At 37.1% G+C, this 24,566-nt stretch overlaps 1 long non-coding RNA gene across 1 annotated transcript; it reads left to right on the forward strand.

Annotated features, from left to right (window-relative positions):
- LOC110271156 lies at positions 618–21,684 on the forward strand. The gene is made up of 2 exons (XR_002361442.1): positions 618–1,052; positions 20,654–21,684. It is a non-coding gene; the product is annotated as an uncharacterized LOC110271156 (long non-coding RNA).

The following is a 24,566-nucleotide window of genomic DNA, read 5'->3' on the forward strand; positions in this document are numbered from 1 at the left end:
CAAAATGGGTCAAATAAATCATATCCATTTTCTAATTATATAATATTTTATAGAGATATGATGATGAGGCGTGCATATCACAGAATCGTAATAATATATGTCAGTTTTCTACTTTATATACAGCCAAAGATCAGCGTCAAATGGGTCAAATAAAACAAATGTATTCCCTAATTATATATCATTTTGTAGAACTATATGATGATGAATCATGCATACCACAGAATCATAATAATATTGTCAGTTTCCTAATCTGTAACAGCCAAATATCAGCGTTCTGCCGCAGGAGCTCAAGAATTCAATAATCGATAATGAATTATAAATAAATACCTAATTCAGTGTATAAAAAATTTTAGATCGAACATCTTAATTTTAAAAAAAAAAATTCTTTTTATAAGGCGATTTGTGAGTTTCACTTGGACTTGTTGAATTGATTCCATGGCTGTTTGAACTTGTAATATAATAATCATTTAGTTAATTATGAAATCATATACAGGGTTGTAAAATATAGTACAAAAGAAGTTTTGAAGGCAACAGGTTCACGCAACATAGCATTGGAAAATTATCACATCTGAGACAATGCGGAACATCATGCTCACTTGTACAAAAAGGTAGCCCAATAAAAAATTGTCATTTTGTGAATGAGGAAATGACGAGATTAACCTTATTTAAAGTGTGGAAATGTTAATAGCGGGTAGCTTGAACATTATGTAGCCGAGTAGGTCCCGAATGATTTAGAGCCAATAGGTTCTGGATTTTGGAATTCGCCCATGTGAATTTTTTTGAAGCCCCAAAAAATAGATGTAATTACTTGTAGAATATATGTTGGTGGCGGGGTGGTGATGGAGGGAGGTGGGAGTGTATTGAAGGTGAGAAGAAGTTATCAGTGGGTGTCAATGGATTATCGTCGGAAGATTCACGTGGATGGCAGTATGAACTATTGACGGAAGAGTCAGTAACCAGGTTGGAGGAGAGCACGGTAATGTAGTGTGCTGGAGCTGTTTCGGTCTATTTAAAAGCCATTGGAGCGGTGATTCTGCGGCTGGTTTTCTCAGGTATATTTTCTAGTATTGTTATCGGCTTATCGTACACGCTGAGGGAAAAGTCAATTTGTTTAATTTGAATGATAATTCTGTCATATTTGACTAGTGGCTAGTGTTGATAAGGTGTATGAACAACAGAAGCATTGATGATAAAGTGTTGTTCCCATGTAGAAATTAGGTGTCGATTGATAGGAGTGGTGAAGAATAGTAGTGGATAGAAAAGAATTAAACTAATCAAACTACTCAAACTGCTCCATGAGAGTTGATATCCATTTTGTTGTGCCTGCCCACAAGTTTTAGCTTTTAGGGAATTCTTCCAAGTTTATTAGAATTTGTACCTTCGACACTCACAACACCATTCACGCTCAAGCACCCTGAATACATACTGCGGTTTTAATCTTTTCATATGAGAACTTTTGATGAATTTATTGTTAGTTTAAGACAAGATTTTGACTGAGGTTCATAATCAATATCTTTGTAATAATTACCAGAGGTGAAAAAAAAAGAAAAAAAAAGTGCAATGAGTATAAAAGAATGACTTTTTAAAAGCAGATTTGCTAAGTAGATAATAATTTTTGTAAACAATGTAAATAATTGGCTTTAGAATAGACCAAATAAAGTAAAAAAAAAATACTCTACCCCAAATTACCTCCTAAACTTTAACATTAGGATAACCATCTACATACAAAGTGAATTGAACATCCAGCCATTGTTAACTGTGCATGAGTAAATTGAATCAAAAGAAATAACCATCCAATTAAAAATAATGAATATAATCATCTACATATCTATTGAATTGAATATTCGACATATCCATTATTCACATTATTTAATATTTTCATTGTCTACCTATACTTTTCCTTTTAAAAGTGTGTTCAAATATTTAAAAGAACATGAAGTGGAGTTGTTTATACCCTGACCCAACACTATGGTCAGGTCCAAATAAACTAAAAGGCCCAATCCAAAGATTGGCCTTCGCTACCCACCGACCTCCGCAGAAGAGGTCGGGTTCAACACAGACTCCTTCCCAAAGAAGTCGGGCTCGATGAAAAGCTGGCAGATAACACTTATTCAAATAAGTAACTGCCCCTAAAATCTCTCAACCCACTTCTAGGAGCAATATCACAACTACCTTAAGATAAATGGACGGTTATCCACCTTCAAAAGTGGAACTACTTCAATGGTGGTTATTGGATCGCCACTCTATATACCGTGACACCCCTCAGGTATCACTAAGTTCCAATATTCTCTAACCTGCAAAACCCCTTGCTGACTTAGGCATTGGAGTGTGTTTGCAGGTACCACCCCCCATTCTCCAAAACACACGACTCGGACGGCGGCTCCCAGACGTGAACCAAGTCGGAGATCACCATCCAGCAACACTTGGGCTAATCTTTCCAGCCCAATCCATCTATCTCAGGTTACCTACGTAACATTGGCGTCGTTCCCGGGGACCTGGGAGATCAACCCATGATGGTGGACGACCTAAACGAGGACGGAAATACAGCGTCCGAATCTGAGCAAGAAAACCAAGACACTGGTAACAATGACAGGGCCATAGTCACCCTGCAAGGAGCTACTAACTAGCACGGAGAAAGTCCCTCAGGGGTGAAAGACCCAAAGGGAAACCCCTCTGATGTGCACGAACCAGGAAAAGAAGGACAGCCCCATGCGGCCGACCTAATGGGATTGCTCCATGGCCACCAAGGACGACTGGAGCAGCTAGAACAAGAACTAGAGCGACAGCGAGAAGCGGATAGGAACCTGAGGAGAGAGGTCGAGCGACGAAAAGAGCTTGAAGAAAATCTCTTGAGATTAGAATCCAATCTCCGAGGTAAGAGCTCTCGGAGCGACCGGGAAGATTCTCCCTTGGGGGAGAAGACCCGTTCAGTGAAGACATAATGAAGGCAAAAGTTCTAAGGAACTTCAAAAGCCCTGACATGGACCTATACGACGGGACCACTGATCCAAAGCATCACCTGAGCAATTTTAAAAGTCGGATGTACTTAGTCGATGCCACTGATGCTACTCGCTTCAAAGCCTTTCCAACAACTCTGACAAAAGCAGTGATGAAGTGGTTCGATAGCCTCCCCCCAAGGTCAGTCACCAGTTTCGACGACCTCTCGCGTAAGTTCCTTATGCAATTTTCAATCGAGAAAGATAAAGTGAAGCACGCGCCAAGTCTCCTGGGAGTAAAACAAAAGGTCGGAGAACCTTTGAGGGACTACATGGAAAGGTTCAACAAGGCGTGCCTAGAAATCCAAGACTTGCCTACAGAGGCAGTGATTATGGGCCTAGTAAATGGACTCCGAGAAGGTCCCTTCTCACAGTCCATCTCGAAAAGGCACCCGACTTCTTTGAGTGATGTACAGGAAAGAGCTGAGAAGTACATCAACATGGAAGAGAATGCCCGGCTACGGGAACCAAGCTGGCGACTTGGACAACCTCACTCGACGAGGGAGAATGAGTGGGAGTCCAAGAAAAAAGAAGAACTCGAGCCTGAAAGGCCCAGAAGATATCACTCTTATACTCCTCTACGAGTTTCCCTAGTCGACATCTATAGGAAAATTTGCCATACTGAAAAGCTACCTCCCCCTAGGCCCATCAGGAACAAGAAAAGGGAAAGTCGTAACGAATATTGTGAGTACCATAAGCTGTATGGTCACTCAACAAATAATTGTTACAACCTAAATAACGTGATAGAAAAGCTGGCCAGGGAAGGTCGCCTTGACAGATACATTACAAAAAGGTCGGACCATCATGGCAAAAGGAAGCGAGATGAGGAGGATCGAAGAGATCCACCACCACAGACCCCGGAAAGGCACATACATATGATCTCAGGGTGGTTTGCTGGAGAAGGTCTCACAAAGTCATCTCGCAAGAGGCACCTGAAGAAAGTCTACCAGGTCGGAGGCGAACTGCCCGACCTCCCCACTATCTCCTTCACCAAAGAAGATGGGCAGGGCATTGTTCCTAGACATGATGATCCAGTAGTGATTACCATGATTCTCGCCAATGCCCATCTACACCGAACCCTAGTGGATCAGGGGAGCTCGGCTGACATCCTGTTCAAACTAGCATTTGACAAGCTGGGATTGGACGAAAAGGAGTTAAGAGCATACCCTGATACCCTATATGGGCTAGGGGATACGCCCATAAAATCATTGGAATTCAGACCCCTACATACAACTTTTGGAAAGATGATGAAATCTAAGACTCTAAGCATCAACTTCATAGTCGTTGATGTGGGCTCAGCCTATAACGCTTTAATAGGCAGAACAACCCTAAATCGGCTTGGAGCAGTGGTATCTACCCCCATCTTTGCATGAAGTTTCCAACACCAGAGGGAATTGCAACCATCAGGGGAGATAAAAAACTGGCAAGAAAGTGTTACAACGAAAGCCTGAACCTGAGAGGAAAAGGCAAGGAGGTTCATACCATTGAGCTCGGAGGAATTCGAGCTAAAGAAGAGTTACGACCACAATCCGGGAGAAAGACTGAAGAGGTACAGGTTGGAAATGAGGAAGGAAAGAACACCAACATAGGAGCCAACTTGAAAAAAGATTTGAAGCAGAAGCTTATAAGGCTCCTACAAGTGAATTCCGACCTCTTTGCTTAGAAAGCCTCCGACATGCCCGAGATAGATCTCGAGCTCATGTCGCACAAACTGTACAGATACAAGCCCTCCTAGAAGCCAGCTTCATCAGAGAGGTCAAATATCTGGCTTGGCTACCAAATGTGGTGCTAGTCAAGAAGCAAAATGGCAAGTGGAGGATGTGTGTTGACTACACCGACCTGAACAAGACATGTCCAAAAGACCTATATCCACTCCCAAATATTGATACCCTAGTAGATTCTAGCTCGGGATATCAATACTTGTCGTTCATGGAAGCATACTCGGGATATAACTAAAGCCCGATATACAAGTCGGATCAAGAAAAAACATCTTTCATTACACCTAGAGCAAATTATTGCTATGTGGTCATGCCTTTTGGATTAAAAAATGCAGGCGCCACATACCAAAGGCTGATGAACAAAGTGTTCGCACCTCACCTTGGGAATCTAATGGAAGTATATCTAGACGACATGTTAGTAAAAACCAAGGATGAGGCCGACCTCCTGACCGACCTCTCGCAAGTCTTCAACACCATAAGGACGCACTGGATGAGATTGAATCCCACAAAGTGCACCTTCGCGGTGGAGGCCGGAAAATTTTTGGGGTTTATGCTAACGCAAAGGGGGATTGAAGCCAACCCCGATAAGTGTATAGCAGTCCTAGAAATGAAAAGCCCGACTTGTTTAAAGGAGGTCCAACAACTAAATGGCCGACTTGCAGCTCTCTCCAGGTTCTTGGCAGGATTAGCATTAAGATCCCTACCACTTTTTTCTCTACTAAGAAAATGATGCAAGTTCGAATGGACTCCTAAATGCGAAGAAGCCTTTTAGGAGTTCAAAAAGTTTTTAAGCCAACTTCCAATTTTGACCCAACCTAAAGTTGGGGAAGAACTCGTCATGTATTTGTCCGTAGCTGACAAAGCTGTAGCATCAGCTCTAATACGGGAAGACAATGTCGGGCAGCATCCTGTGTACTTCACCAGCAAGGTTCTACAAGGCCCCGAGTTAAGGTACCAAAAACTCGAGAAGTTTGCGTATGCCTTATTTTCAAGCTCACACAATAAGAGTTCGAACGAACCAGCCCATGAAGCAAATTCTTCAAAAAACAGACACTACAGGCAGAATGGTTCAATGGGCTATAGAGCTATCCGAGTTCGACCTTAAGTATGAAACTCGGATAGAAATTAAAGCCCAATGCCTCACCGACTTCATAGCAGAATATGCAGGAGATCAAGAGGAAGCCTCCACAGCATGGGAGCTATACGTGGATGGCTCCTCCAACAAGGTCGGAAGTGGTGCAGGCATAATATTGGTCAACCAAGAGGGAACTCAAATAGAAGTTTTCCTCAAATTTGAATTCCTAGCCTCTAACAATCAGGCAGAATATGAAGCCTTGATCGCAAGGTTGAAGCTAGCAGAAGAAGTCGCTGCAGCCAAAGTAGTGGTCTTCAGCGACTCTCAGGTAGTGACCTCCCAAATCAATGGAGAGTACCAAGCTAAAGACCCTAATATGAAGAGGTACTTAGACAAAACTTTGGAATAACTTAGGCGATTCTCAGAGACCGAGGTTAAACACATAACTCGGGACCTCAATAGCAGAGCAGACGCCCTCTCCAAGTTAGCAAGTACCAAGCCAGGAGGGAATAATAGAAGCCTGATTCAAGAAACTCTCTAAGAACCCTCTGTCACAAAAATAGAGGCTAAGCAAGATGTCCTTGAAGTATCCAGGTTGGACCTCGGATAGATGAATCCACTAATCGAATACATAAAATTCGACATCCTACCCAAAGAGGAAAAAGAGGCTAAGAAAATCCGAAGGGAAGCATAGAACTACACCTTGGTAAAGAAAATCCTCTATAAAAAAGGAATATCCACACTATTGTTGAAGTGTGTCCCGACCTCAAGGACAACAGAGGTCTTAGAGGAAATACACTGTGGTATCTACGGAAACCATCTCAGAGCAAGGTCTTTGGCCAGGAAAGTCATCCGAGTCGGGTTCTATTGGCCGACCTTGCAGAAAGATGCCACCGAATTCGTAAAGAAGTGTCAGCCATGCCAAATGCATGCTAACTTCCATGTCGCTCCCCCCGAGGAACTTATTAGCATAACTTCTCCATGGCCCTTTGCAAAATGGGAGTTAGACCTACTCGGACCCTTCCTCCAAGCGCTTGGACAAGTGAAGTACCTAATAGTGGGAGTGGACTACTTCACGAAATTGATCAAAGCAGAACCATTAGCCACCATCACAGCCCAGAGAAGTCGGAAGTTCCTCTACAAGAACATCATTACAAGGTATGGAATCACCCACTCCGTCACCACTAATAATGGAACTTAGTTCACCGACTCTACCTTCAGAAACTTGGTAGCCAGCATGAAGATCAAGTATCAGTTCTCCTCGGTAGAGCACCCACAAGCAAATGGGCAAGCTGAGGCAGCCAACAAGGTTATACTGGCTGGGTTGAAGAAAAACTTGCAAGATGCAAAGGGAGCTTGGGCTGAAGAACTTTCTCAAGTACTATGGGCATATCGGACTACACCTCAGTCTGCTACAGGAGAAACATCCTTTCGACTTGCTTATGGCATAGAAGCCATGATACCAGTTGAAATCAATGAGAAAAGTCCAAGGGTAAGATTCTACGATGAGGTAGGCAACATCCAAGTACATAAAGAAGAACTCGAATTACTCCCTGAAGTCCGAGAACAAGCCCAGATAAGGGAAGCAGCGCTAAAGCAAAGGATGACAAACAAATACAACAAGAGAATCATTCGAAGAACCTTCACCTCAGACGACTTGGTCCTGATTAGAAATGACATTGGCATTAACAAGTCAGGTGAAGGGAAGCTCGCTGCTAATTGGAAAGGGCCATATAAGATAAGTGAAGTCTTAGGAAAGGAATACTACAAGGTAACCGACTTGAGCGATACTGAGCTACCAAGGTCGTGACATGCTTGTAATATGAAGAGGTACTATAGTTAGAAGCGAACTCCACTCCCTGATGTACTCTTTTTCCCGACTTCACGGTTTTTTTTCCAAAAAAAAAAGGTTTTCCTGAAGGGGATTTTAATGAGGCATCAAAGTGGAGGTTAGGGAAAAATAAGTCTTAAAGATTCCACTAGTAGCAAAAGTTACCTTCATCAAATAAATAAAGATCTTTCATTACATCTCTTTATAATTCCATTATTATTATCATTATTCTACGAAACGCGTCAATTTAAGCTCGAAAAAACGTAAAAATCTCATGACTGACCTAAATGGCCGGCAGGATGAAATTGTGAGATACAAGTCGGTGTAAAGAGGTTACAAAGACAATCATAACTCGGGATCTCAATCACTTGAACGACTAACTAGTTAGAAATCCCGAGTAAACTGAAATGCATCGCAAGAATAACCTAAGTTACGAAACAATTCAATAGGCGAAATTTGAATACGAAAGGAATACAAAAGAGATAAGGAAATCCCGCAAAAACAAAGGCAGAAGCTGTTCCAAGTCTTCGAAAAAATTGCAAGTAACTTAGACAAAAAACAGCCTACCCAATAAAAGGTTTTTTCAAAAAAGATCAAAAGGTTTTCATGGAAAACTCACAATAAAGCATGCACACACAAAAAATTCCTTAAAAGCCCTTATCCAAAAAAGGGCGAATTTAAAAAAGCGCAATTTTTTTAAACGACCCTAAAAAGGTCGAAAAAAGTGTCAAATACAACCACAAAAAACACATAAAAAATAAATTATTCAAAGAGGGACCCACAAGCCGAGTCCCAAGTAGCTCAAATCAATTGGAAGGAGGATTAGAATCACCAAGTGGAAGGGAGTTCGGATCTGCAGTAGGGAAGGTCGAAGCGGTCTCTTCGGAAGTTGAAGTCGAAGCTCCTGAAGACATCGGCAGGTATCCCTCCTGCTACTCCTCACGAGGAGGAGACTCAATAAGCTTTTGTCTGCGAGTCTTCATCTCGGAATCTGTCTCAAGACGAGGAGGAGAGACAATAGCTCTATCAATGATGATCTTGTCGGGATGGAGGGGAGAAAGGTCCAAGTCAAGAGTAATAACTCCGACCTGTTCCTTAAATATCCTCCAAGCCTCCTCTGAGCTCTTCGCTACGGAATCCTCCAAGTCCTGATAGGCCTCCCAGATCAACTCCAACTGCTTCTGAAGGTCAATATTTTCAGTGAAGAGCTTGACGTAATTCTACTCTGCCTTCTCCTTCAGACCCTCCGCCATGGCATAATGACATATAAGCTTCTTCTCACTCTCCTGAAGCCGGGTCAGTTCCTCTTTCAGCCACGCATTCTCTCCCAGAAGCCTCTTCTCCTCCTCTTGAAAAAGGAAAATTTTCTTCTCAAGTTCCTCTACAAATTTTTTAGAATAGCCCAAAGAACAATTTTTTTAGAAGAACCCAAAGAACTCAGAGGGGTTTTGTCCAAGATATCAAGGAGAGCAGTACAAACCCCAGCAGTTCGAACCCCTCCCCGAACCAAGATTTGAAGATGATTCCGAAAGGAAGCATCATCCATAGCAATCTGGCTATGAGGAAAGATGTGTTTCCGAACAAACTTAGGACCATCAAAGTTGGCCTCTCCAGAAGGAGAAGAGCCAGTCTCCGAGGTCCTGCGTTTCTTTTTCTCGGGTTCGGAGGGAGGTCGGACTGGGGGGATAGAGACAGGAGGAGGGAGAGGAGCAGGCACAGCAACGACAAAGCACTCTGAGGAGGAAGGCTAAAGAATTTTTGCCTTTGAATAAGAAAAAACAAGGAGTGTAGGCAAGAAGCTTCAGAAGACGAAAGAAAACAGAGAAAAGAGAGGGAAAAGTATTTATAACACGCCAGGGGCATAGTTGTAAAATAATGCGATCATTAAAGAAACGCACCGTTACCAATGTAACTGCTCCTACGTGTAAATACAAAATTCCAACGGACGCGACGTTTGATTAGACACGATGGTTGAAAAATTTTAAATCACATCGGTTTTAAAAATCACATCGGCTACAAACCCGAGTTCAATACTCGAATCCAACTCATAAGCAAAAGAGATCGGACTTGAGTAGGGGCACTGTTCATCCCCCTGGCCCAACACTATGGCCTAGGTCCAAATAAACCAAAAAGCCCAATCCAAAGATTGGCCTTCGCTACCCACCGACGTTTGCAGAAGAGGTCGGGTTCAACACAGACTCCTTCCCAAAGAAGTCGGGCTCGATGGAAAGCTGGAAGATAACACTTATTCAAATAAGTAACTGCCCCTAAAATCACTCAACCCACTTCTAGGAGCAATATCCCAACTACCCTAAGATAAAGGGACGGCTATCCACCTTCAAAAGTGGAACTACTCTAACGGTGGTTATTGGATCGCCACTATATATACCCTGACACCCCTCAGGTATCACTAAGTTCCAATACTCTCTAACCTGTAAAACCCCTTGCTGACTTAGGCATTGGAGTATGTTTGCAGGTACCACCCTCCATTCTCCAAAACACACGACTCGGACGGCGGCTCCCAGACGTGAACCAAGTCGGAGATCACTATCCAGCAACACTTGGACTAATCTTTCCAACCCAATTCACCTATCTCAGGTTACCTACTTAATAGGAGTTATTATTAAGTGTTTAACTATATGAATTAGTAGTATTTGTAGTAAGCAACGAAATTGGAGTATGAAATTTAGCAGGATTATAGTATTTTAAAACACCTCAATCAAGTTTGTTGTAGAATTTGTAGTAGGCAATAAAATCGGACTATGAAATTGGATGATGGTGGAATTATAATATATTAAGTTTGCTTATATTTTTCATATGATCAGTAATAGCTTTAATAATGAGACCACTGGTTTCACAAAAATTTAATTTTATTTGTACTCCAATAATAGTATTCTTAGGAATTTGGAAAATTATCTATTATAAAATTGATAGATTAATTTAATAACTTTGAAAATTTGAATTTTATTTCTATTCTGATAATCTGACAATCAGTGTTGAATTTAATTATATAATCCAATTCTTAAAATTTTAAATGTTTTATGAATAAGATTAAAATTTAAATTAATTTAACACTTTTTTCGTTAATAGGATTTACCTTTGATACTCCATAGAAGAGAATAGAGACATGATTTCACTAGCCTAAGACTTAACCAGAGGTGTCCCACACTCACTCATCTTTTTTTTGCTGATGACTCTAATCTATTTGCTAAAGCTAACAACCAGACATGTCATAACCCACTGATGTTACTAAAAGAATATAGTGAGGTAAGCGGTCAGATTGTTAACCTGAATAAGTCTTATGTGTTCTTCAGTCAAAACACTCCACATGAAATTAGGGACGAATTTGCTGAAATCCTCCAAGTACCTCATATCGGCTCCCAAGACAAATACCTCGGTCTCCCTGTAATGGTAACAGATCAAAGAGAGCTGCATTCAGCTATATAGAAGACAAAGTTAATAAGAAGCTGAACCTGTGGAAGCGATCACTGCTGTCGGCTAGTGGAAGAGAAGTTCTAATTAAAGCTGTGGGTACTGCCATACCTATATATACTCTGAGTTATTTCAAATTGTTTGAGACTCTCACTGAAAATATTCAAAAGAGTATGATTCGATTTTGGTGGGGTCAGAAAAATAACGAGAGGAGGATGCATTGGATTAATTGGGGGAACGATGTACAGAGAAAAGGATTAGGGTGGCCTGGGATTGAAAGATTTAAAAGTGTTAAACCTGGCGATGCTAGAAAAACAGGGGTGGAAGTTGGTGACAAAGACTAACTCACTGCTTTATAAAGTTTTCAAGAGCAGATATTTTCCTTTTTCATCCTTTTTAAATGCTCAGATGGGTAATAATCCTTTCTGAGCTTGGAGAAGTATACTAGAAGGGAGAAAAATAGTAAAGAAAGGAATTAAATGGGATGTGGGTACTGGAAGCCAAATTCATATTTTTGATGATGTATGGGGAAACAATGCAGGAAGGATTCTCAGAAATCAATTAATCACCACTAACACTAATCTGCAATGGGTAAGCCAATTAATCAAGACAGATAGAACCTGGAATGAAGAATTGATTTCAACAAATTTTTCAACAAATGTCATCAAACTATTCTCCAAATACAAAGAACAACAGGACAGGACCGAATAATTTGGGGCAAAGATCGAAGAGGTACTTACACGGTTAATTCTGGTTATCAGCTAGCATTCAAATTCTTCCATCCACCACTAGAATTTCTCTCGGAGTTATTTAAACAAAAAAACCTGTGGCAATCAATTTGGGGACTCAAAGTTCTGGCGAAAATTCGAGTTTTCTTATGGAAGTCAGCACGCGAAGGAATTCCTGTGAAACAAAAAATCAGCTCCAGAATGCCAACAATTTCAGCCACATGCCCTAGATGCAATTTGGAAGATGAAACTGTAATGCATTATTTGATCTATTGTCAAGAGTCTCAATAAGTATGGAATGAAATTGAACCCCCACATTACCTAGTGACAACTCAAATTTTTGGAAATGGTGGAGGAACATGGCTCACAGACTTGGAAATGGCTCAGTTGAAAAACGAAAGAAAAGCTTCTTTGTTGCTACTCTATGAAAAATTTGGGATGCGAGAAACCAAAAGATCTTCGAGGACAAGGTGGTGACGAGAGCTGAAATTACTTTGGCAACGAAAAGACTGATGGAAGAACTATGGAGGGAATGAGGCAATGAAGTCTTTAAGCCTTCTCCTGTGAACACGTTATTTTATTAACTCTTGGATGCTAAAGTTAATTCATATGGTGATATACCATTTTCTTTGTTCTGTTGTTCTATTTGGACCACATTTTTATATTTTATTCCAATAAATAAAATTTCTGACTTAGACAAAAAAATTAGACACATTGATGGCTATGTGGCTTCAAACAGATAATCCAATTTATGTAGACTTTTAATAGTGCTAACTTGATGGTGTTTAGAACGGAATCTTAAGTTGATCGATGTTGGAAATTGAGACAATAAAAGCCTGGTATTATTATAGGAAAATATTTTATTTTAATTTTAATGAGAAACTATGATGAAATCTATTTTGAGCTGCAAATTTTTTGGTGAAAAATACTATGCAAGCTAAAGAAGAGAGAAATGTATCTATTGCATTAGTGGAGAAATCACTTATTTACAAAGACTGAAGGTACAACTATATATAGCTAATAAGAAATAAAGAAAAGAAATTATACTAGCTAACTCTTCATATTCTATTATACAGCTATCATCTACTAGTGTCACACAATACCCAATAAACAGGGAGTACTAGTAGTATTCATATATTAATAGCCTCTCTTAAGTTGGGAGGGTACAAATTATACATTTTAAACTTACTACATATCTCTTCAAAAGGACCTGGTGAAAGTACTTTTGTAAGGACATCAGCAAGTTGTTCTCTTGATGGAATTGGCATGAGCTTTAAAGAACCGTCTTGAACTTTTTCTCTAACTTTGTGACAATCAATCTCAATGTGTTTGGTCAATTCATAAAACATTGGGTTAGCCGCAATATATCTAGCAGATTAGTTATCACAAAATAATGTCATAGGGCTTAGTAACTTGATTTTAAAGTCATTCAAGATGTTCATAAGCCAAATTCCTTCACAAGTTGCAAGAGCCATTGCTCGATACTCTGCCTCCGAAGATGATCGAGCAACTATTTGCTATTTTTTACTTTTTCAGGATACCAAAGATCTTTCAAGAAAGAAGCAATATCCGAACACTGATCTTCGGGTATCCGGACATGTACCCCAATCAGAATCTGAAAAATCATGGAGGGACAAGTCACAAAGAGACTCAAAAAGTAATCCTTTTCCAAGAGCTACTTTCAAGTACTTAAACACATATAAGGCTGCTTTGAAGTGCTCATTTGTGGAACAATCTAGAAATTGATTTAACTTGCTAACAGCAAAGCTTATGTCAAGCCTGATATTAGTGAGGTATCAACCTTCCAATGAGTCTTTTATATGGCTTAGCATCATTCAATAATGTTCCTGATATTTTTAAGAGATGAATTGAATAATTCATAGGTGTGCTACCTGGTTTTGAATCTAATAATCTATACTCTTTTAGGAGATCAAGAGTATACTTTCTTTGATATAAAGCTATTCCCCTTTTGCTCCTTGCAACTTTCATACCCAAGAAGAATTTTAGTTTGCCTAAATCCTTGATTTTGAACAAAGTGTGGAATATCATCTTCACACGTTGGATCTCTTCTATGTCATCCCTTGCTAGAACCAAATCATCAACATAAAACAAGAATAGAAGTGAAACTTGTTGAAGAAGATTTGGTGAAAAGAGAATGATCTACCTTTGATTGTGAGTAACCTGAAGCAATCAAGACAGAGCATAACTTAGAGTTCTACTGACGACTTGCTTAGGGCCATATAAGGATCGTTCCAACTTGCAAACCATTCCTAGATGCACATTTAAACCAGGGAACAATTTCATATAGACTTCTTCAGGTAGATCACCATAAAAAAAGGCAGTGGTCACATCTAATTGATGAATAATACCAGTTCTTACCAGCTGCAGTGCAATTGTTAAGAGTACACAAAGGGTAGTCATTTTAATTACAGGACTAAAGGTATCAAAATAGTCATACCCTTATGTTTGAGTGAAGCCTTTGGCCACAAAGCCTTGCTTTTTGTCTCTCTATAGTCTCATTAGAGTTATACGTGGTTTTAAATATCCATTTACATCCGATTGCATGCTTCCCTTTTGGTAAAGTAGTAAGTTTTCGGGTCTTGCTTTCCTCCAATGCTTCAAGCTCAGCTTTGATTGCTTTCTGCCAATAATCACTCAGAATAGCCTGCTCATAGCTCTTTGGTTCTAGATTTGTGGAAATTGTAATGGAAAGTGTTTTGTGTGATTGTGATAATGAATTGTAACTCAAGTAATTGAAAATAGGATACCATTTTGTGATTAATGATTGGACCATACTATCAGAGACAGTGGTTTGCATACATTCATAATCATCAAGGTATCTTGCCTTGTGTCTTTCTCTAAGAGATCTTCTTAGTGAAGGAGGTGGAGTAATATCAGTGGACTAGAGATTAGATGGGTTTTCATCATATGATAGTGTAGCACATGATGCTGGTGCTGCTGGTAAACTCAAAGAGATGGGTAAGGTTGGCTGTGGTTGAACATCAATTGTGTTGTAATGAGTATTTGATAATGTATGTTGAATGGGATATAAATCTAAGGCATGGAAAGATAATGTACTGCTATCAAAGACATCTATAGGATCATGATTATGTAATGTAAGCTTAATGTCTTAATTAGAATTGGAAACATGTTCAAATTGATAAGAAACTTGATTATTCTCATATGAAAAGAAATTTTCATAAAAAATTACATTTCTAGATATGAAAAATTATTTGTTATTGATGTCCATCAAAAGATATCCTTTTGTTCCTGCTTTAAAGCCAAAAAAAATACATTTCTTCCTCTTTTATCCAATTTCTTTCTATTTGCAACTAAAGCAAATGTAAGACATCCAAAAATTTTGAAGTGTTAGATGTTTGGCATTTTACCAAAAAAAATTCGATAAAGACTTTTATTATTAATAGATGAACTAGACACTCTATTGAGAATATGTACAGCATATGATGCAGCATATCTCCAAAAAATTTTAGGAAGATGAGCCTTAAAATGAATGTTCTAACAATATTCAAAATATCTTGATGTTTTCGTTCTACAACTCTATTTTTTTGAGGTGTCTCAACACATAAAGTCTGATAAATTATTCTATATTTTTTGTAAAAGAAACTCATGATAAATTCAGCTCCATTATCAGTCCTGATGTTTTTTATTTTTGTTTGAAATTGAGTTTCAATTAGTTGCACAAATTGTTGGATAAAAAAAGAAGTTTCACTTTTATTTTTCATAAAAAATAGCCAAGTGAACCTGCTTTTGTCTTTTACTTTTATTAAAAAATACTTATGGCCAGCAAAAGATGGGGTAGAAATAGGTCTCCAAATATCTATGTGCACTAAATCAAATAAATTGACAGATTTTGTTTGACTCAAATGAAAAGAAAATCTTTGTTTTGCATAATTACATGGTTCACAAGGCTCATTTTTTAATGGACATATAATAAAAAGGATAACTCTTTTATTTCCTATAACCTATCAATTGAGACATGTCCTAACCTACAATGCCAAGTTTCATGATTTATAGTGTTTGTGATAGCAGCAACACTAACTGAATTGCTGGTGTTGACTAGTTCTCCATTCTTAGCTTCTAAGTTGACACAAGCTGCATCTGTATTGAAGATATACAAGCCACCTCTTTGTCTAGCATGACCATCTTCAAGGAAAGGTTGTCTTGTATCTCACAGTGTGTATTATTAAATAAGAATTGATAAAGTAAAAAATATGTTGCTTCAGACACAGATATGAGATTAAAATTGAAACATGGCACATATAACACATTTGTAAGGTAAAAATCATGGGTTAAAATTATAGTTTCACTAATTGTTGCTGTGGTCTTAGTTCTATTTGGACATTTGATTAATACAGGATCTATTGTGTGATGAGAGTAAAAAGTATAAAGAGAAAAAGTAACATGTGCAGTGTGTCAATTATCTAGTCATGTGTGTGTAAAGAAATGTGAAAATTTGATAAAATATGGTGTATACCTGCTGAAGGAGCTATTACTGTATTTATGGCCTGTGTTTGAAGAGAACTATGAGCAGGATCACCTTTATGTTGCTGGAATAGAGAAATCAAGACTTGTTTTTTGATCTTCGGAAGACAAGTTGTTTAGGCTCTTACTATTCTCCTCTTGAATTGAACGCACATCAGGTATGTTGCCATCTCCACATGTTTTCTCAGCAACAATCATATTGTTCACCTTTGCTACTTCAAATCTCTTTTGCAAATGAGGAGAAAATTCATACTTATAGTAACGGGTCTTTATGGTGTGTCCAGCCTTCCCGCAATGAGAACAACTTCTCATCATTCCTCTTCCACTACTAATTCTGCCTCAGCCTCAGCCTCAGCCACGTCCGCCTCTGCCACCTCGATTTGTGATACTAGAATTCGTATTCAATGTCATACCAAACCCTCTATTGTTTTTATTACCAGTTCCTCCAGTATTGACCGCATTAACCAGCACCCTTTCTTTACTTTGATCTGAGTTGGTTAATTGTCTTTCTTGTTGCAAAAGTAAAGAGTAGATAGAATTCACACTGGCAATGACACCATCAACATAATTTGTGATTTCACTATTGTGTACTGCTCATTTAACCCTCTCAAAATTCTAACATGTTCTTGGTCTCTATATTCTCTTATGATCTTCAGCCCGCATGATACTCCAAAGGCACAGGATGGGATTGGTTTGAACTCATCAAGTTCTTCCCAAATTCCCTTAAATTTAGTGAAATATGCAGTGATAGATAGATCTCCCTATTTCATCGCAAACATCTCTTCTTGAAGATCGTTCTAGAGCTCCGATGCCACCTTACACCAAAGAACACTCTGAAAAATTTTTGTGCTTAGGGAAGAATGCAACCACAATAGTACAAAGGTGTTGCATATGTCCCAAGCTTCGTAGGTTGAGTAAATTTTTTCAGGTTTCAGAATGCTTCTATCAGTGAATCCCAACTTGTTCTTTGATTCGATGGATAGTTAAACCGATCTCGCTCATGAGTGATAGTTTTGAGTTGTAAGAGGAGTTTAAGTTAGTGATCAACTTGCGCTTTCATTTGGATGGAGGTAGAAGGGACTTGTCTGGTTTTGAATTGGGTTCAATGTTGATCTCCCTACTTACGTTTGAAGGCTGGCAAGTTGATTCATCAATCTTGTGAGATTTTGTAAATCACTCACTAATCAGTTGTGAATTTTCTGGATTATCCACTCCTGCTTCTCGATCTACCATGGATGTCGCAGAAGAAAGGGGCAAAGTTCACCATCTTTGCTTAACAATATTTGCAGCTCTTCCACGCTCAACGCACCATGATGAAATATGTTTTGAGCTGCAAATTTTTTGGTGAAAAATACTATGCAAGCTAAAGAAGAGAGAAATGTATCTATTGTATCAGTGGAGAAATCACTGTTCTTGGCGATGCCAGAGAAAAATACTGTCTCATGGAGTGCGATGGTGTCGGGGTACGTGGCCTGTGGAGACTTGGATTCTGCAGTGGAGTGCTTTTATGCTGCAACTGTGAAGAGTGTGATTACCTGGACTGCCATGATCACTGGGTACATGAAATTTGGCAGGGTTGAGTCTGCCGAGAAATTGTTCCGAGAAATGTGTCAGAAGACTTTGGTGACATGGAATGCTATGATAGCTGGGTATGTTGATAATGGCAGGGCAGAAGATGGGTTGAAGTTTTTCAAGACAATGTTAGAGACCGGGGCCAAGCCGAATGCTGTGAGCTTGACTAGTGTGTTGTTGGGTTGTAGTAACCTATCAGCATTGCAACTTGGTAGACAAGTTCATTAGTTAGTTTGTAAATCTCCATTGAGTAGTGACACCACAGCCGGAACTTCATTGGTTAGCATGTATTCCAAATGCAGGGAGCTGAAGGACGCGTGGAAATTGTTCGTGCGGATCCAACGGAAAGACCTTGTATCATGGAACGCAATGATTTCTGGTTATGCACAACATGGAGCTGGTGAAAAAGCTCTGGAGTTATTTGATGCAATGAAACATGATGGCATGAAGCCAGATTGGATTACTTTTGTAGCAGTATTTTTAGCTTGTAACCATGCAGGATTTGTAGATCTCGGGGTCCAATATTTTGACTTTGTTGTGTTTGGTCCTCTGATTTTGGCTGTGTTTGTGTGTATGTTGTATGCTGAACTGCTCTGGGGTCTTCCCAACCTCACTGCCGTTCTTGGGTTTTGGTGAATGGTGAGTGTTATGTATCAAATAAAAAAAAAGTTAGAGGAATTGTTGTTGTTCTGGTTTACTAATTTTTTTGCTATTGCCTAGTTGTTCTTGCTGGTTGCTGTGTTCTTGCCAATTGCCATGCTTGCTGTGTCTTTTTTGCAATTTGTTAATTTGTTAACTTGTTAATCACTTAATTGCGGTTGTGTTAGATGTTATTAACTCTTTTGCTATGTTGCTATTGACTTATTACTCATTGCTACTCCCTAGTTGTTTTTACTGATCCTTACCTTGTTATTATTGTGTTAATTTAATTGTTCTTGTTATTAGATTTTTTGTGGTTGATTATTAGAAAATTGAAGGAAGCTTGTACCCTTAGGTGTGGTTCCTCTAAAAATCAGAACCAATCAAGAAGTAAAATTGCTAAGATGTGGACCCTTTGGTGTGGTTCCTCTAAAAATTATGTGTAGTCTTCTACATTCTCAATTGGTTTCTACATAGTTCATGATTCTAGTATCATTGTAGCACTATTATTGTTACTCATAACTTGAGCTTTACAAATCATAGTCACAAACCTGAGACATAAGGCTTTCATGTACAAATAAACTTTATGGCCATGACATGCTATGACCATCATCACAGTGCATGCACATTAATGTTCATTTTGTGAACATTATGCCAAATGTGTCCTGCTTGGGTCTTCATATTTTATCTTCTTCTTCTTCTTGATTGTTTTGTTTTTATGAACCATGTTAATTTGAGCCATATGATAAACTATTGCAGCATGCCAAATATCAAACTGCCTCGTTCACAGAATTTCTTCTTTACACTAATACCCTTTTATTCGGTCATGGCTAAAGAGTAGAGGACAAATGCTGGTAGTGCGGGTTGAGAATTTTGATTTTTCATTTTTCATTTTTTTGACGCAAGGTGTAATTGGGCTTTGTCATTTCCCACTTACGGTCTTAGTGGGCTTTCTTAGCTTTCTACCAAAATTTTCATATGCCTAGATATTTAATGTTGATCATGATTTTAAGTTTTTGGAAACTTTTCTCCTCAACTTATATAATTGAACTAATTTTTATGGTTGACTCAGAATCTCTTAATTTTAATATATTTTTTGAGTTATTTCGTTAGCTTGGTAAAAATTGGTGATATGTTTAAAATTAGTTTTTGAGATTAAGCTAAATCAACTTAACTGGATATATTTAACAATTGAATGCACGCATGAGCTTAATTATACCATTAATGTTTAACCCTGTTTATCCTTTTCATTACATTCTTGGCTATAGTAACTGGCATTCCTTGTCTTTGCTAATAGTTAATATAAAGACATTAAACCAAACTAAAAGGTATGTAGCATAGAACTAGTATGCTAAATCAAGTTACTAGATAGAGTATTGGTGCATTTGACCTAATCTCTTGGTTGTCTTGTTTAATGTGTGTGTCTCATTCTTTTGGGGTGCTGACCCATTTTATTTGGTGGTTTATGTTTTATGTGTGTTTTGAGTTTCGTTCCTTTTTCTGAGTTTTTGGACTACGCTATTGAGTGTTGACTGTATTTTTCTTATTGGGTTTCTTCCCTACATTTTTTCTTTTTCTGGTTACTTTTTCCTCTTATTTTTTGTAACAAAAGTAAAAAAATTTAAAAAAAAATTGAGTAAAATTAAATCAATAATGAAATAAATAATACTGGTTAGATGATATGATTATGCTATACATATCAACTTTGCACATCCTTAATTAGCGGACACATGCCAGTGAAATTTGTGTCAAAAGCCAAAATGAGGGCTTGGTTTTTTGCTATTGATAATGTGTCAATAATGTCCATAAAGTGGGGCTTGCAGTTTTTATTTAAATTTTCTATGCCAAGTCCAAGTGTCACCAATGTCAGCTAGCTTTATACTCTTGTGATAAAGATTTAGTTTGCAACAAATATTTAATGCATTTGATTGGATGAAAATTAGGCGAGTGCAATTATTGCCCCCATTAATTGCGGACTTGACTGACTTATATAAACAGAGCCAACCTCTAACCAAAGGAGGCCATCAAAGAAGCAAAGCTCATTTTTTGAAGTGATATATCTATTGTAGTCAGAGAAAATTTCGTTGTGATTGATATATATTGAAGATATGTATTTGTATTTGCTTGTGGTTTGTAATATTATTGATTATTGGATTTAGAATCCAAGATGGTGCTGTCCAAATTTAAAGTGGAAAAATTTGACGGGTCCAACGATTTTAGCTTATGGAAACTGAAGGTACAAGCATTGTTGGTTCTACAAGGTTCAGAAACAGCATTAGAGGGTAAATAAAAACTATAATCTGCATTATCTCCTGAAAAGAAAGAGGAGCTAATGGTCAAAGCATGGAATACTATAAGGTCATGCTTAGCAAATAATGTTCTGCGAGAGGTTATGGAAATGAAGACTCCTGATTCACTATGGAAGGCTTTGGAAGAAAAATATTCCGCAAATACTTTGTCTCACAAATTGCATCAATGGGAGCGAATGTGCAAGTTCAAATACCTGGAAGAAAAGTCAATGCAAAATCACATAGAAGAATTTGATCGAATGATATCCGATGTTAGAGCAGCTGGAATAAAAGTGAAAGATATTGATCAAGTTGCGATTTTGTTGAATACATTACCTCCATCCTATGATGATGTTTGTGATACCATACACTATGGTAGGTCTGACATCTCAATTAAAGATGTTAAAGAGGAATTGATGATAAATTAGAATTTGAATCCAACAATGGCAAGTGTACAAACAGGTTGTTTGTGATGAGAGGTTGTAGTAAAAAAAGAAGATCGGAAAGCAAGAGCACGACAAGATCAAAGTCCCAAAAGCTTAAATTGGTGACATGTTACCATTGTCACCTAACGGGGCATATTAGAAGAAATTGCCCAACGAGAGAAGGAAAGTCAGAAAATTCTAACAACATGATCATTGAAAGTTTTCATGATACGGATACTGGTTTTGCCTTATCTGCGTTCCCGAATGATCATGTAAATGAGTAGGCTATGTTTACTTTTTTTCATAAGTTGTTTATTTATTTTTGGGAGTAATATTTTCTGTCATTTGAGTTTTTTGGGGTTTTGCTATATGCGTTGTGAAATAATTAGTGGATGTCTTAATGCTAAATCAAAGAATTGTTAGTGACTTGTGACTTGTATATGCTTTAATAATTTTGCAAGCCAACTTTCGGTGCCACTTTGTTTTATCATTGCAATCGTTTGGTCTTGAATTATTCTATAATAGGTTGGTGAATTATTTTATAAATAGAGCTTGGAAAATTATTCTATTATAGGTTGGTGAATTATTTTATAAATAGAGCTTGGAAAAGCTTTCGGATGTACCAAAAACACAAGTGAATCATATGTACATAAAAGAAACATGGAAGCAATAATATATTGAATGAAAAATATGGAAGCAAAATCTTCAGCTTCATGAAATTGAGTGTTCTATTATTCTCCTTTTTATAGTTATTTTCTTTACTTGGGATTCAATTTTTTCGGCAAACTTCAGTCAATTTTTTTTTATTTCTAAATTTTAAATCTTAAATTTTAATTCCTATACCCTAAATTCTGACCTAAATCCCAAAGTTTTCAAAATGAAGATTATAAAAAATAATTTATAATAAAAAAGTTGAATAAAATTAACTATTTAAAAAATAATTTTCTATTATTTTTTTGGTTGAGGTTGAGGTTTTTGTTTTTGTTTTTGGGAGAGTGGTTTTTTATTTAGGGTAAAATATTAGTTTGGTTCTCAACGTTTAACGTTTTAAATGTCTTATTTCTCTCTTAAAAAATTTCAAACAGATTCAAATCCTACTACAAAATTTGACACGAGTATTTAACATAGTGAGTAATCTGAACGTCACATTATTATTAGTTAAGACATCTTCTTTTGTGTGCTAGAAAAACATAATCAAAATCTTTTTGTAATATTTCTTTTTGTATCTACTTGTACAAAATTTCAAATTCTTGCGATCAATCATCAACGCTCCAGGATCAGAGAAAAAATCTTTTATATTTGAAGTAGATTTTATTTCCAAACTAAAATTAAATATTATTGTCCTTGTTAAATTCACAAAAATTGGAGAAAATCTTCTAAGTGAAAAAAATCATAAAACAATAAACAAACGGTCAATTATCATTGAATTTAAAATTTTTATCATGTGTAAATTTTACTATTTTAATTTAAGGATGATTAAACTTTTATTTTTTATTTGTTGAAAGTTTGATAAAAAAAAATAAAGGTGTGAATAGACGGAGTAAAATCGAATTTATCCTAACATAAACCAAACCATAAATATTTACCAAATCTACCTTTTAGAGTTTAATCCGATCCTAGATATAATAAAATTTTATCACTTTAATTTCAGGCCATAATTATATCGAATAAAAATTGGACATCATTTATAAAAATAGAAGCTTACATGTTAGTTGTTAAAAAAAAATTAGTAGCTAATATTAAACTTGAATCTCGCCATGAATTTCAATTTTGTATATCTTGATTAGAAACAATGATGAATTTATAACTAATATTGCATAATTAAAAAAAATGCAATTTCAAGGAAAGATATAAACTTTCTTGAAGACTAGCATCATAATATGTGAGAATCTCCAAATCTAACTTTTTTTAATTTCAATTAAATGGATATAATTTAAACTATAAAATTTTAATTTTTTTTAGCATTTATATTTATTAATTTAAATTAAACAATATTTAGTTTTAAATTATAATTTACTTATCTTTATTTGGTTTAAAAAATTTCTCATTAAAAATATATTAATAAACATTTTAATAAATCGATTTAAAATCTCCAAAATATGAATAAATAGTCAGATTCGTCTTTGAAAAGATCATTCGTTCTCCAAATTGGTTCCTTAACACATACTTGACAATCCTAATCCATTGCTAATACAATAAATTTATAAAATTAGATCAATTCAACCTGAATTAAAAAATTTCAAGGCCTCAAAGTCTCCTTCATTTTGAAATTAGTTTGATTTAATTTTATAAATTTATCATTTATCAGCCAATTAAAACTCCTAAATGCGGTTGTTTTGAAAGAGATTGAAGCTAATAAAAACATCTTACATAATTTTAATGTTGTCAATAGATCAGAAACCAGGTAAAAAGAGGTACTAGAAAGGGGGTAAATTACTGTTTTAACAGTGAGAGTCATAAGGAGAATGATAGGACTGCTAAAAAACAAAATCTAAAAAAGATGGTAAGAAGATCTCAGTCCGACAGCTTACTAACCAGGGTTAAAAGGAGTTTGGAAGGAAAGAAGGTGGAGTCAAAGGCGAAAAAAATCTACTATGATCACATGATGATGAATGAGAAGGGGGTGGGTGCCACCCAAAAAATTGTATTCAAGAATCCATGAAGATGATCATGTGAAATTATCGGAATTTGAAAATCTTTGACAGTTCATAACATTAAAGGATTGTGTTTGATCCATTCTCTCAAGGTGGTGTTTTTATGTGAAACAAAAACCACTGCCTTGACTGTGAAGAGAATTCTTGGAGGTGCAGGTTTTAAGAATTTCATTTGTGTTGATCCAAGGGGTTGGCAAGAGGTTTAGTAGTGGCATGGAAGGAAAGGGAGAAAATACAGATTATGCAATATGAAGACTACTTAGTACATTTTAAATGAGAGGAATCTATGGGCCTAAAGTCATGGGATGTGATAGGAGTTTACTTGTACACTAATGAGATACAAAGAGAAACACAATTTAGCCAAATTCTAAATATTATGGCTAACACAGGTAAACACTGTTTAATTATTAGTGACTTTTATTCTGTAACTACGTATTTACCATGAGAAAGAAGGAGAAAGGATTAAATCTACTACTTCTATTTTTTTTAATTTTATCAACAATGGAAGACTAGTTGATTTGGGGTTTGAAGGAAAGAAATTTACTTGTAGTAACAGACAATTTGATAGAAAGCTGATCCAAGAGAGACTAGATAGGGGGTTGGCCCCGGTTCAATGGAGAGAAGACTCTCCTAGAGCAATCATTTCTCACTTGAGTGATAGTGATTCTGATTATTGCCCTCTCCTACTTAAATCGAAAACTGGTT

This window comes from Arachis ipaensis, chromosome B04 (assembly GCF_000816755.2).
Source record: "Arachis ipaensis cultivar K30076 chromosome B04, Araip1.1, whole genome shotgun sequence".
Taxonomy (NCBI): domain Eukaryota; kingdom Viridiplantae; phylum Streptophyta; class Magnoliopsida; order Fabales; family Fabaceae; genus Arachis; species Arachis ipaensis.